Source organism: Zosterops lateralis (assembly GCF_965231275.1).
Source record: "Zosterops lateralis genome assembly, chromosome: 3".
Taxonomy (NCBI): domain Eukaryota; kingdom Metazoa; phylum Chordata; class Aves; order Passeriformes; family Zosteropidae; genus Zosterops; species Zosterops lateralis.
Window position 1 is genome coordinate 41,052,581 of NC_139764.1, and position 15,722 is coordinate 41,068,302.

The following is a 15,722-nucleotide window of genomic DNA, read 5'->3' on the forward strand; positions in this document are numbered from 1 at the left end:
TGTGCTGTCAGATTGGAAGGGTGGGCTCAGGAGGATATGGGTGGGACGCAGTGGCAGCAAGGAAGCCCTTGTTCACAGCTCATTCAGGGAGGAAACGGGCACTGATCCCAAGGAAATTGTTTTGTGTTCCTGAGCAGCCGCGGGGAGGGGGGGAAGGTGGCGGCACTGGCCGGGCCTGTCCCGCTGCAGCAAAAGGCCACCACTGCAGCCATGCTCCAGCACAGACACAGACACAGACACAGACACAGGGGATCCAGCCCTTCGTGCCCAGCTGCACTGGACAATGTCCCCGCCAGGGACCCGGGGACAGCCTGAGCCCACTCAGGCTCCGTGGTGGCAAGTGTGACTGCTCGCCCCACCCGAGTTTCAGCACAAGGGGTAACCACAGCCAGCCCTTCCCTGCTCTCAGCATCTCCCACAGGCACTGCCACACACACCAAAGCAGAAGGAAAAAAGGGGACCTGCCCTCTGTACTACCAGCTAGACAAGCTGGCTCCCACCCTTTCTTCCCCCACCATTCTGTCCTTGCCCCTCCATGGAGGTGACTTGGCCACATTCTTGGAACTGACCCAGGCATGTCACAGACACTCCATGCAAGCCTGAAGGCACAGCCACCTCTCAGAGTTCCTCCTGGGAATAAGCAGGGGCATATATTGTCACTTGTGGTCTGGACCAGGCTGCAGAGGGGCCCCGTGACTCGCTCCAGGGGACATTAAACATAACCTGCAAGCCCACAGTGTGGAGCGGGGAACAGGGCGGGAGCTCTCAAGGAAATATTTTGCTGAAAACAAAACTTTCAAAGCCTTTCAACAGCAGAGCACTGAAAATAGACTTCAGACTCCAAGGGAGGGGGAATTGGAAAAGGTTAGAAGCGGGGGAGAGAGAGAAAGAGGGAAAGATCAAACGATCGACGACAACCCTGGGGAAAAAGGGGGCGCAGAGGTTGCCAAAGATTTTTTAAGTCCATTTCCTGCAGGAGCTGGAGACGAGGAGGGTCAGTTTATTGCAGCTTGGCCTGAGCAGAGAGCTCTGCAAGAGGCTCTTCAGGCTCACTCCAAACACAGCCATTCATTACCCAGTGCTGCATCCTTCAAAACAGGAAGCGTTGCCAGAGCATTAATTTATCTCTTAATCGCCGTCCTTTTGTTGCTGTAAAAAATGTTTAGTCATAGATTTAATTCCTCTCACTCCACCCCCCTACATCCCGACCACCTCTGATCACAAACGCCGTGAAGAGACAGGGCTTGATGGCTTTTCTGATGGTTTTACTACAATTTAACTTTCAGAAGATCAGTTAACTTGCTCACACATTCTATTGAAGAATCCTGCATAGCAACAAGAAAGCTGCCTCTGGCACATAGTGGGAGTATAGTTCTTTGGGATTTCGCCTTGTCATTATTATTTCTCGCTCTTGTTATTGTCTCCAGTCCATCCTCCCCAGCCCCAATTTACTTTAAACAGATGTCTTATTTGTTCATAGCATGCTGAGGATTTGCCCTGGCAGAGAGATCTTTTTTTGTATTTTGTTTTGCCCTTTTTTCCCTTAAATCTGTTTTAAATTTTGAGAAGAGCCCATGAAACAATAGCAGATGTGTTGTAGCTACAATTAATTGGATAATTAACTTAATTCATGTATTGCATTTTAGGTTTGTGTTTCTTATGCAAGCAAGTGTGTGTGCTTGAAGCTGAGGTGGGCACGAGCAGCGGGGAGGAAGAGAAATGCTGTTGAGGAGGTACATCAGGGGGTCCCAGCCATGGGTCCTGCAGCCAAGGGCAAGAGTGGGGAGAAGGCAGAGCAAGGAAGGGGCCACACGTTGCAGCAGGGACCAAGTGACTAAAGATGCAGCCACTGCTGAACACAGGAGTCTGGGCTGCAACAATTTCCTGGAGGTATGTCCTATCAGGCATGCACAGACTGTGGGGTGTATGGATAAGATCTGGGAGGCAGGGATTCAGATCCTCCAGGACAGAATAAGCCTCCAAGACACTTCTTGAAAGAAAGCAGAGAGATGGATGGACAACCAGTCCATACCATCGGGGCTATTGGGATATACCTGGGATGGAACAACTCCCCATCAGCCTCAGACCAGCTCAGCATCTGGCTGCCCCATATTCAAAGCTGGTGTTCCAATGGACCCGAGCCACAGCCAGGGCAGACAGGACCCTGCTGCCTTCATGTGCCCCGTCAAACACCCCCACATCTCCTCTGAAGCCACTCGTCAGTGAATGTCTGCCCTGTGGTGAGCAGCCTCAAAACCTCGGTGACCTCTCAGCTGTGTGCTGTCTGCAGAGCCCAGGACGCCAGTGCTGCCACCCAGGCAGGCCAGCCATCCTTAGACGTGATTATTGTTCCTTGGTGTGGAGCCCCGCCAGGCGACACAGTTCCGGCTGGGCTGCACGCCCGCCCAGTGGGAGGGTCAGGATCTGGCCCTGAGTGTTAACAGCCCTCCATGTCTCCTACTTAAAACTTTTTCAAAGTCTTCCCGTGGCTATTTCATGTTGGTCCTGGCTGCTGTCATCCTTCATGTGTAAATGCTCCCAGTGTCTTCAGAGGCAGCTGTGTCTACAAGCCACCAGGATGTATTCTGCAGCCCCAAAAATATCCTTTGTGACAGCCTGCATCCACCCTCCAGGGGACTCAAAACATTTCACAAATACTAAGCTCTCAAGACAGGTACAATGCCCACAGCTATTCAGAGCAGACTTTCTGGCTGCAGCCCTGGTGAATTTTCTTCTCTTGGCTTTTGCATGGGGCTTGAGAGCAGAGACTGTAAAGCGGTGTCAGAGCAACATGGGGCCCAGTTCTAGTTCTAGCTTGGAGCAGCTAAATGACACAAGGAAGAACAAGGCTGGTGGACTGCAAGGCAATTTGGACTGGATCCTGGAGCAAGCTCCAGGCAGGCAGACGGCATCCACCCAGAGCTCTCTGACTTCCCAAGGCTGCCCATGCTGTGCTCCGACCAAGACCAAGACTTTGGCTCTCATTTACAAGAGCCTAAATGAGACTTGAGGTTACTAACTACACTGCAAGTATTTTTGAAACAGCATTGTCCTTAGGAAACTTCACAGCATCAGTAGAAGCATCTGTCTTTTATGCATTATGGCTTATAGCTATCAGAAGAACAACTGCAACAACAAAAAGCCTTTTTTTATATTAAAATATGTCTTTTTTCTATAAAATTTGCAGTAAGAATGCATCCCAACAAGTTGTTCACAAACACAGAACAAAAACTCCTCGAAGTGCTCAGATGAGAACAAATGATACTGCTAATTGCAGTGTACAATGCCAGATATTGGCATTTAACTCTAACTATGCTAAATGCAAATGTCAGCTGGAATGACACAGTCCGGCTTCATCACCCAAGGCATAATTTCCAAGCCAGGCTTAGACGGATCCAAATTTCCTACATTTTTTTCTTTTCTTCTCCTGTGGCAGCAGATGAGTGCAGAGAATGGAACTATTTAGCCTTCAAAAAGGCTGGGAATGGGAACCCACAGAGGTCCTGGTTCATGCTTGACTAACAAATTACGGTAAAAACACAACATCACTAGCAGGGCTATTGGAGAGAATTATACCCAGAAGAAGTCCTCAGAAGAGGCTAAAAAGAAAATCCTGTTTAAACTAAAAGGGAAAATGTTATTCAGTACAGCATTTTTCTTCTTCTTTCCTTCTGGGTTGGTTTTGTCCCTACCATATTCAGTTTCTGTTCTTCTTTTCTTTTAATTTGTAGGCTGCGAAGTTGCCAATTATTCTTTTATTCCTTTTTTTTTTTTTTTTTTTTTTTTTTTTCCTCCTACAATGTCAGCAATATTTGGCACTTTTCTGGGATGCAGAGCACCTGGATCAATGGGATTAATGAATATTAGCTGAATTCAGACAGGGAAGAAAGAGGCAGTTAGCCTTTGTGATGGAGGACAGAGCTCAAACTTGCATGCACCTTAGAGAAATAGCTACACCAGTGAACCAAGTGTCCAGTAAGGCTCAAGAGCCAGAAGCAATTAAGAAGAACCCAAATGCTTTAATGTTTTGTTATTGCACATTATGATTTCTAAGGCAGCTGCAACCGCCAGGGTGGGAGAGGGAGAAGCTGAGCCATGATTTATGGATACTTTGGGCTCATATTACTGGCATCATTAATCACAACTGCTGATAAATTAATCCACCTTCTAATTTGTGTGCAAAATGCTCAACTGAAAGTAGAGGACATTTCACATAAGGTGTTCTTACAGCTCACCACAAAGTGCTGGGTTTGAACCTTAAGCAACCTGGTAGTTTATCCTGACAAACCAGCCAATGGTAAGGACAATCCAGAAAGTGGTTGCTGTCATAAAGGGGGTCCCAGGACATGAAACCAAGGAAAAGGATGGAGCCAAGCACAGTTTAGCACTATGGTGGCTAATCAAAAACTCACCTCTGACCCAGGCTGAATCCTGTACTCCAAACAACCATGTTTGAACCTTTTCCAAACCAGCTTCCTCTAAATCTCTGAAGGACATTCCTTACATTTTAATGAAGGCCACAAGTTTTCATTTCTCAAGTACTCAGAGACAGAATGAAATGACCAGATATGGGAAGGATAAAAAAAGCAGTTGCTTAGCTGTGGTGAATTTCTAATGATGAACATAGACAAAAGGAGCATTTAGTTCATTCACAGATCTTTAATGATAACTGTCTATATATGATAACTCCAAGAGAGGAGCTTAAGGTGGTTCTGGGAAAACTTTTCAAACCACATTGTATTCATAAAGATAATTTTATATTATTTTAAAACATTTTAGTGGCTCTTCCTGACCTCTAGGAAATCACACTTGGAATAGATAAATTGTCAAGCTTCATAAAGTGGAGGAAATAAAAAGTGATTAGAATATGTTGATTTCAAATAAAAACAAATTTTCCAATGCATCCTTACATGATTATTTTTCAGTTAATTTTGTAGCCTATGCAGAACACCTGAAACTGTGGTTTAAAAATTCCTTGAGATATAACACTGAGAAAGAAATTGTTCTTTTACTCAAAGGTTTCAGTGGTTTCAGACCTTAAGCCTATGGCTAATTCAGGAATGATTTTCATCCACCCTAAAATTCAGAATGAAAAAGTGCTATGTGTAGAAAGCAGACAGAAGCACCTATTCTGACAGGTTGATTTGCAAAAATAATGGTGGCTGTTTGAAAATGATCAGACTTTTTTTATTGCTAGAAGCAGTTCCATTAGGAATGCATTAGCAGGCAGAGTGCAGCTGAGGTGGTCAAAGGTGCATCATAAATGCAATTTATCTTATCAATATCACTTTCACGTATATGATGTCTAATGTTTATATACCTATGGGTTGCCTGGGTATGTGTGTGAGGTGTAGAGAAGCAAGTCCAGCTCTGCTTTGGTTTACTCCTATACAGCTATTAAAATTGCTAGTTCTGTAATTGGAATAGCGTAATATGGCTAGTTCACATCACTGGAAACAGAAGTAGATGTCACACTTCATTGTGTGAGTGCCATAAGTTCTATGGTATAATTTTGTAATTCAAACCCATAGCTTGCAAGTTGTTATATATAGAGACAGATAGATAAATCAATCAATTGATCAAATGATCAATCTTTCTTTCTTTTTTATTGTCCAGGAAGTCAGAATGCTTTTTCTCAAATATTTTCCACTCACTGATGCCCTCCCTCTTGACTACATGTCAGTAAATTGAGTCTGGTATTTCCTCAATTAAGATATCTAAAGTGAAAGCAGAGACAACCCTGCTCCCACTCTCTAATTTTGACTCTGCCAGCCCAACCTTTTCCCATACACTCTTCCCAGTCTACTGCAGTGGTACCAGAATTTAGAGCATGGTGAAGAAGAGATGAAGCTCCTTGCTGGTCAGCTATCCTACACTCAGGCCTGCAAACAACCAGGTGCCATTGTATCTGTGTTCTTCCTGGGGTGTGAGAGCACCTTACCTTTTCAGGAGGGTAAGGTTGCTTAGACTTTGCCACATCCACTTCTCTGGTTGCAATGCACCGAGAGTAACACAGCAGTTTTAGGAGGCAAGTCCCTTCCATGAGGATGGGATTTACCCAGGGACCCCTCTCTAATGCAAAAATCTTCATCTGTCATCATTGCCAGTTAAATATTCATTCCTGTTTTCCATCAGCAAGTGAGAGCAGCATGAGGTTTCCTTTGAGCTCCGGGACAAAAGAGTCATGGAAATTGTCAACACAGGGCAAGAACAGTTTTAAGAACAGGCCAGGTCTCAGCAATCTAAAATGCAATTTTCTTTTCCCCTCTTCCCTTGCAAACTCTCTGCCGTCCCATTTTATCAACTGCATGCAGCCCTGGACTGTGCTGGCCTTGCTGGGCTCTGCAGGGACAGTTACCGCATGCCTGGAAACCCCTTTCCAGGCTCCCAGGACCTCAGCAGTTCTTTTAAAGGAGCTGCTTTTCATGACTTGAAAGTAAATAGACACAATTTCTAATCCCTTGAGCTGCAAAGTTATGGAGAGTTTAAAGCCTGCTGCTCCAACAGCAAGTTTAGCAGTCCATTAGAAAAGAAGGGTGTCCTCAGTTATCTGACCTTTCAGGAAATTGAGGCGTCTCTTCTGCTGACTCTTTCATTGCCCCCAGAGAGCCACTGATGAGATCCGGACATGGAATGGAGGAGCAAAGAAGAGCTGTGGTTTACTTTTATTAGTCCAGGGAGAAGAGAGACTGGCGGCAGAGCTGCTGCACCTTGGAGGTGTGTGCCTGCCTGTGCACACTCTGAAAGGGGACAACACAGTGCAGCAGATCCATCAACAGCAGTTTGGGATGTCCAAACTGGCCCTCTCCATGGAGCTGTGGTGGAAGGCTGTGACACAAAGGGAGCAAGGGAGAAAACAATAAATGCCAGGAATGAATCTGTGAGGGCTGTGTACTTTGTTCAGGCTGCAGAGGACGACCTTTGGAATCTGCAAGGCACAGGTACATTAGTTCTCCATCTGCACCAGCCCTGGAGGCATTTTAACAGGCTGCTGACTTCTGCCTCTTCTGAGGTTCTATCCCCACGATAGACTGCCTTGCTGACTAATACCACCTGGCACAGCTGAGCTGTTCCAGCCAGAGGTGAGGGTATTCCTGCCTGCACTCCAGCTAACCTCTGCCACCATTATGGCCTTCATTCCCCATTTCCTCTCCTTCTTTTCCCAGGAAGACAGACCATTTTCATCCACACAACAGAACTGAAGATAGTCAGAAGACTGAAGCCAGGAAGACTCTTGCCCCACATTTCTCCCATGCTTGGATGTTCAGAGTGAACTACAAATCTTGCCTTCAGAAACCCTTTCTGTTGATTTAAAAGGGCTGCTTCTGCCAGTGGATGTTTTATTTAGGAACAGTCTGGTACACAATAATTAATGTTAAGAGGCCATGTTTCCCTGCTGAGCAGTAGCTTATGTCAGGAGCAGTTCCATTTCCTATGCTGGGAAGGCATCAGGATCAAAGAGCTGCCCTCCAGAAGTAGGGAGACTCAGCTCCTGGCCTCACAAACACCTCTGCCAGGCTGGCAAGGAATTTGCCATGGGGCAGCCTAATTGCATCAAACAAACCCTGGCACCAGGGTGAGAGAGGCACAGGAGGGGACCCCCAGTCACTGAGGGACACTACTGGGTGCATTTATTAAACCTCTATTGATAAAACCTCTGACCCTCTGAATCTCCCAGCCTGAATAATGACTGCTGTGCCAAGCAAGCTTACTTCTTTGTTACTGTCTCACTTCCCCATGAACTTCTCTCTTCTTTGTCCTTAGCTGATGTTTGCTTTGCCACAGGATTTGTGTTCATCTCTGGCTCCATCTCTCTGGCTTAGGAGATGGAGATGGAATCAGCAAGCTGGGTTTTAACCCTGCCTCCTTTCACATACATTCCGCATCAAGCACGTCTGATGGACATGATGTGACCCTCTCAGGTCACATTTTAGCTTTGCAGGACACACAAATCTAGTCTGAACCCATGGGGTAGTCTCCTTGTAGAGCTTCTATAGAGAAAACTCATGTCCAAAAAAAGATTCACCCATCCAAAATCAACCTTTCAGCCATGTGCACACACCCATGCAGGAGTGCACTGCAGTGAGCTACTCTCCAATCCACCCACCTGACCTCTGCACTGACACACCTGGGTGGGCGCATGATCACTCCAATCCCCTGCCCAAGTATTTTTGGAAGGAAAAAGATAAATGCATTCAGAGAATATCAGCTAGCCACTCTACAGAGTTGGGGGCTTTAGTTTTGGGGTACTGAAGGATTTTTAAACACCTACAATGTTTAAGCACCTGCCATTTTTAGTTGAATCAGCACGAGACAAATTCAAGGGAGGGATTTTGGTGCAAGCAGAGTCAAATCAATGTTAAAAGATTATAAAAAGCTCCAACCAATAAACACAGCATGAGAGGGCCATGACAGTCAGAAGGAAATATAGCCATTGCACCTGTATTATTCTGCTATATAAACATTTTCCAAGGCCTAGTACCAAGTATATTAAAAATGATGCCAGGTTCCCAGGGCCCTTTTTCCTCCCAAAGCCTCCTTCCCCCTCAGCTGGCTCTTTTGGCGATGCTGTCAGCCTGGCTCTTCACAGGCGCCAGGAGGAACGAAGGGCTAAAAACACTCCCAAACACCCAGACTCAGCCCTATAGGGAGGGACAGGGAGCAGGCAAGGGAGGTTGGTGTTGTTTCAGCTTTACCATGCAACCAGGAGCGCTACTCCTGCATTGCACTTGCCCAGAGGCATTGCCCCCTCCCAGGAGATTAGCTCAGATCCAGCACTGATGACATTCAGATCTCTGTCTCTTTTTCTCTTAGATATGAAAGCATGTAGGAACCTACAGGAGTCAGAAGTTCACAGACCGTCTGGTACTTGCTTGAATTGATGTGAACCTCTGCTGTGGAAATTTTTCTGGGACATGCTTTCTCATGAGCACACCACACTTTCAGTCTGGGTGAAAATACCACAAGAATAACCTTTCTCATGGTATTTCAGTATTTATTTTCTGGTTCCTGTCCAACCCTAAATCAGGAAGTGCAGAAGCGTGAGAAAATTTTATAAAAAGAAAAAAAGAAGTTAAATAATGGGTTTTAAGCCTAGAAAAAAGTTTCTGTTCTGCTTGAGCCCAAGGCAAAAGTTTGTTCTTGTTTTATTCCAACAGGTTCATCCATTTTTAGCTGCTGCTGCAAGAGCTGTCACATCACTGTGAGGCCATCAGCAGAGAGGCCAGGGGAAGCCCTGAGCCTTGCTCTTTACTTCTGATGTGCTACAGACTCCTTAGCCAAGTCACTAGGCACTGTGAGGGTCTATTCCCAGCCTCCCTATGAAGATCACTAATATTTAGTTTGCTTTGAGAAGTGCTTCAAGATTCTTGGGTGAAATCTCCTATACAAGTTTAAAATTCTTTCCAAAAATTAATGTCCCTATGTTTTGTACCGTTTACAAGTGTGACTGAGCCTGTATGTAGCCCTTTAAGTCTTTAAACAGTGGGATCCTTTCATAGTGACTTAGGATATGATGTAATGTCTATGCATTGTTAACAGGACCAAAGTGTAATAAACATTCATTTTAATGAACAAAGCAAAGAGATGTAACTCAGAAGACCCACGGGGAGATGTGTTGTATAGAGTTGCCATGTTTGCATACATGCTTTTCTGACTGCAGTCAGCTTTAACAAGGGTAAAATACTATTGATGTTAAATCACATGTGGGTTTTTGTTGTTGTGGGGTTTTTCGTTGTTTTGTTTTTTGGGTTTTTTTTAAATGAGCCTCAGAATTGCAGGGGTGTTCCTGAAGACATAATGTCTACATCTGTACTAATAAGCTAAATGTGTCCAGGACTGTGCAGTGGCCCCAAGGCCAACTGGCATGGAAAAGCCTACCTCCATGCTATTGAACTCTCCTTGTCTCCAGAACAGCAGGGCCACATCCAGCCCACCTCCTGGGAACTGGCTCTGGCTGGCACTGGCTCCAGCGCCATGCCAGGAATTGTTTGGGACAGCATTAGCTGGCACCACGCTCGGCCATGCCAGAGACCATTTGAACAATTAACAGCGCAGACATGCAAGTGCCAGGGCCTGGCATCATTCCCTGTCACTGCTCCATTTATTAATATCAAGTAGCCATGTGGCCTGCAGAGCCTTTATTGCTGGTGACAGTACCAGGAAAGGAGAAAGTCGGGGTTACTTTTGCAAGGCTGGCAGATAGAAAAAAAACAGGCTGCTTGGGTTCTTTTCTTGTAAATTCCACATGCTTTATATGGAAATTATTATGAGACAATCAAAATGGGAGCCTGCAATGCTGCCTTGGCAAAGCTGCTTTTCAGCCTTGTAGTGTTTTGAAAAAGGCTTCACGCTCAAGTACTAAAGAATACCTGGTCAAACTCATTTTTCTTATTTTTATTTGAATAAAGTGATGTAACCAGGACAACGTATTGTTCTTACGACTCCACTGTGTCGCATGAAGTCCCTGGAACCTCATGGCATGCTATTTAGTTGCAACTAAATAACTAGGACATCTGATGCTACCACATGTAAATCCTTTACAAATAAAATGTCTTGCCTAAACTCCTGTGCTCCACTGTTGTTTGGATGATGTTCAATTGAAATTAAATGGAACTCTAGAAATCTGTGTTCTTTCTTTCATGTTTTCCCCGAAAAAGTTTGCAAGTAGTACATGGAAATCAGGGGGAGGCTATTGTCTTCCTATCTAAGTACTAAGTTGTTTTTTTCCAGAAATTTCCTAGCATTAGAGAGAAATTACCAGTACCACATGTGTACAGCAGAAACATCTGTCTTTGATGTATGATTTGCATACCTAGTGAGAGCATTAGGTTATCAAATGCCAAACAGTTCTTTCATACTTTCTAAATAGTTGAACATGAGAAACCTGCCCATCCAACCCAACACTTCACATCACTAGCATATAGGTATTTCAGCCTTTTCCTTTCTTGCTGGGAGACGAATCTCAATCACTCAAAAGAGAAACTGCTTATCTTTCTCTTGTTGACACAGTAGTGGATTGACAGGCTAAACAGGCTTCAGCACCTTCCCATAAAAATTGTGACAAGAAGTGATGGTCCAGGAACAGACAGCCAAGACAGCAGTTTCATCTACTTATTTCACTGTTTGACCCAGAACAGAATCTAGGGCCCCGTCGAAATAAATATTTTTCTAGTCTACAACAGGCAGTTGCCCTGAGGAGCTCTTGGTGGAGCAGGTGCTGATGCTGGTTTGGGAGACCCAAGTTCTGCTACTGTTATTGCTCACTAGTTTATTTCTCTTCCTCCCTGCCTCTAGGCTCAGTTCAGCAAAGCAGCATGTGCTTAACCTCTCTGATTTCAACAACAATTTAGACACCAGACCTATGCTGTAATGCTTCTCTGAGTAGGCATGTGCTGTTGGTCATGCCAGAGGCTGTTCCATACCCGATTTCTGCCAGCAGGAGCTTCTCAGCTGCCTGAACACACATCTAGGCTTGAACATTTAGCCTTCATTTGGAAGAGGAGCCAGGTTTTCTGCAGACTCTTTTGTTGGGCTTGCTTTCTCTCTGCTTTCAGTCTTACCTCTTTCTGCTTTTCTCACTGGACCTTGGTCCAGCCAGAATAAGGAGCCTCATGAGCAGAGCTCACTTCAGCCTCACAACCGGGTTTATCCCACTTGAGAGATCCTGGCAGTATTGAAAGACACCTGGCCTGAACTTGGTGTTGTTTCTAAATGTTAGTCTGAAACCCAGTCTGCTTGAGCTTTAATATCATGGTATTCATAGAATCCTTTTCCTTCTTCATCCAGCGCAGGCTGCAGGACTTTTACACCAGCAAGCTGATGTCAGTTCAATGTCAACAGAACACAAAAGAGCATTCCTGGGACTTAGAGCTGACCAGGATGGTCTCCTCTGCCTGGTCCCTGGACCAGGGCAGCCTCTGCAAAGACTTGTTAGATTGCCATAGACTTTGCACAGCCAGCTGGTGAGCTTCACAAAAAACCTGTATTAATTCTTGATGATGGCTGCTGCTCTACAGGGAAACAAAAGGCTGCTCTGCAGACTCTTGGCCTCCTTGCAGCACTTTGTAGTGTTTAGCTTTAAATGTGTTTTGCCCCAGCACCTTAGCAAGGTTTTTTTGGTGCAATAGGAAGCTTAGAAGCCAGAGGAATTCATAAGGCCAGTCTTTGATTCATCCTGTAACCTAAAAATACAGACTGATTCCTGCAGTGGTTATTTTAGTACCAGACAGCAAACTGCTTCCTTGAGATGAAAAGGCTCAAATACCGGCACCCTCCTCATAAACAGGATCTTGAGGTATAGGGAGAAGAGTAAGACAATTTAGACTGCACAAGGCTCACACAAATGCAGACACAAAAATACACAAACATGCCAGCAAGGCAAGATAAGCAACACAGTTCATCACAGAAATTCCTGCCTGTAATTCCTTTTGAGGAAAAATAAGTAAATAATAATAGTAATAATTTACAGAAAAAATTAAATAAATTTAAAAATGCAATTAAGCTCTCCCTTTTGTTTCTGCTAGGCTCTTCCTGCACTTGAGAGTTACCAGTCTAAACATGATCTCCTGGTCGTTCTACACCTGAAGGAATATGTGTTCATTAAAAGTCTGTAAAGATCATGTAGTACTTTAATACAGCACCCAGTGTTCTCCTTGCATCTCACCCTGGAGTTGATCCCAGTTTATATAAGAAGGGGGGGGGAAGAAAACTAGAGAGAAGGTGTGTTTTCACAACACAGCATATTTTCTGTCAGATAGACTACAGACACTCCAAGTATGCGTATTTGAATTGTAAAGTTGATGCTTTGCAGTCCTGTTGGTGGAGCTTCAGCAAGAAGGGACACCTCTTTGGTGAGTTCTGACACGATTTTATGTACAACACTTTGCCCTTGCTCTTGCTGATGTCTTGAATCAATCAGTGCTACACTTTCTTTCTTAGCTGCAGAATCTCCAGAAATATCTGTGAGTACTCCATGACAGGAAATTTAACTCTCCTTAGCAAACAAATAGCCAGATTCCAAAAGGACTTTTCTGAAGTAAACTGCACTCAAAGGTTTGACTCCCTATTTATTTCCACCACTGGGATTTTAAGGGCAACCTTTGTGTGTAAGGATTAGCCATGTGTGTCTGAAACCTGGTGAATCATCATTCAAAAGAAGGTTTCAAGAGTCCAGCTACTATTTTGAGGTCTGACAGTAATATAGCTGTAATGCAGGTTTCTAATGAGAGTTTCCAGCTGAAAAAGTCTTTTCGCATCATTTTTGATATCTCTTTGCTTGTACTTCACTGAAAATGAGATGCAAATGAATAAGTGAACTAGGAGGTGTTGAACCTGAAACAATTTTCATGGAGAAGTGAAAGACAGTAAGATGAATAGCCAAAGAGGAAGAACAAGGGTATGATCTCCACTGTAACACCACTGGAGTCACCAGAGGTGCTGCGAAGAGGAAGTGTAGTGGAACTCTCTGTGACAAGGATGCTAATTCAGGTGGGGACAGCTGTGGTTTTGGTGTTGGGCAGAATGAAGCTCTTCATGGAGCATGGCCTAGCCCCCGTAGCTCTGGAGTGCTGGAAGATCAGTATAGTTTGGACAAGCACACACTACTCAGGGACTCTCATACTTCTCATTCTCCAGTATTGGGTCAGAAATCTCACAGGACAGTTTTCATGTGTTTACTCAGCTACATTAACCTTTCCTTCCGAGAAACACTGTCATGACAACAAGAGAAATTACCTTTCTTCACACCTTAGAAAGGGTTCATCGCAAGTTTGTTTTGCTCTCATGTTTGGGTTGGACAGATGCAAGGGGGTTTTTTTCTGATTTTATCCCAGCTGGTTCATTTCTGCTTTTCCTTTCATGTGCCTCTTGTCTTCAGGAGAAGATTCCCTGCAGGAATAAGGTGGCATCTCCCCAGGCTGCCTCCAAGCTACTGCTGACATTCATGCTGCAACCCATCCTCTGTCAGAAGGTGAGCAATCAATTACACACAGTCAACAGCTCCTCGGAGCAGATTTTCTAAGAGCCAGTGAAAAAATAAGAAAAACACTAATAACTATGTCAGGCTACCCCATGCTTCTTACAAGATAGAAAGCAGATAAATAGCTCAGTGTCTCAACTGATAGCTTCTCTCACACAGCTCACACAGCAGCCAATGGCCACTTTCCATGGGCCCCCACAACTGGGAGACAGCTCCAGATAGGGGACAGGAGAGTGAGGAAGATTGTCTTGGCTGTTTTCAAGAATGGATGGCAAAATGAAGCTTTTCCAGTTAAATCTTTTGCTGATGTTAGGGACAGGCACAAACACTCTCGTGCTGACATCCCACCAAAATCAGAAGCTGCTTCATATCACTCTCCTTACCTCCCTACCCCCCACACCTCTGGCAAGGAGACCAGTGTCCCACTTCCTAAAATTCAGTGGTGGGGGCAAGGGGACCACCTGGCCCTGTCAGTGGTAGCAGGGCTGTGAGCAAGCCTACATATGAGCACCACGTTCATGCACACCACTCAGGATACACATACAACAGGGGCTGAACTTCACTGGTACAGACTCCCTCTGCTTCGGCTCTTCTCAGCTTGTGAGTACTTTTCCTTTACAATCTCTACAGCACTCAATCTGCATAATTTTCAGCACATGCACACAGCATTTTCTGTGCCTGCTGCTTCTCAGAACATTTTGAACAGGTTCAATAAAAACACATTTATGCTAGTGTTGGCTTCTTTTGAAAGAGCAGAAATAGTCCAGCTCCATCCCACAGACCTCCTACTGCTCTGCGTGTGTAAGAGCCAGTTCAAGTGCCTCTGCTCTGCTCTGCTCTGCCCACAAGCAGGCTCTACCCTCACACCCTCTTGCTTTCCTCACCACTCCCCTCCATCTTAGGAAATAATTAGCAAAGAAGAATTAATAAAGCAGTATGGAGTGCACTCCTGAGGCTTCCAACAGCTGTTGGCAGCCGCTCTCCTACTTCTCGTGGTGCTCCACTTCCCTAGAGAACCACGTAAGCCTTCTCTTCCAGGTGCCCCCAGCCTCTGCACACCTGGGCTGAGGTCAGAGGAAGAGAAAAGCATCAGTGTGACACCAGCCTCTTGCAACACCTGGAAATTGCAGGAGTGGGGACTGTGCATTTCCCTCAGGGCAGAAGAAGCCAGCCTTGGTGGGGTTGCAGTTCCCTCCTGCATAACACCCTGCCATAATGAATAGGTGGGCTGCAGGTACAGGCTATTAATAGGTCCTACAAAATGCTACTAAGGCAGCATGCACATCTGTGGTGTTGCTTGCCTCAGCCAAAAGTGTTACAAATTAGGAGCACAACAGCAGAAAAAGATAACACACAGCTTGATGAGCACTTGTGAGTGATTTTACAATTTGAGAGATAAAGGAGCAATAAGTCTGCAGGCTGCGAGCTCCCTGGCACCAGGACCAGCACCAAGGGGATATCCCTTCACTTCCTACTTCTCAGGAGAGATGGCCAAAGGGGAAGACACAAAGGAAGATAGTTCCTTTGCTATCTCCTCTCAGGTCTCAGCTGCTCTACCAAGAGCCACTATAAAGGTGTCAGTAAACAGCAATGATGAAATTTCCTCCCTAATTTTCCAAATAAGTGTCAAGTACCCCACTACAGAAGTACGGCCAGGGAGCAAAGCAATACATTATTCTTGCACAAGGCCAGACATAAACAAGCACTCCTAATGGGGCTGGGGCAAGGGCTTTGCTGTCCATTA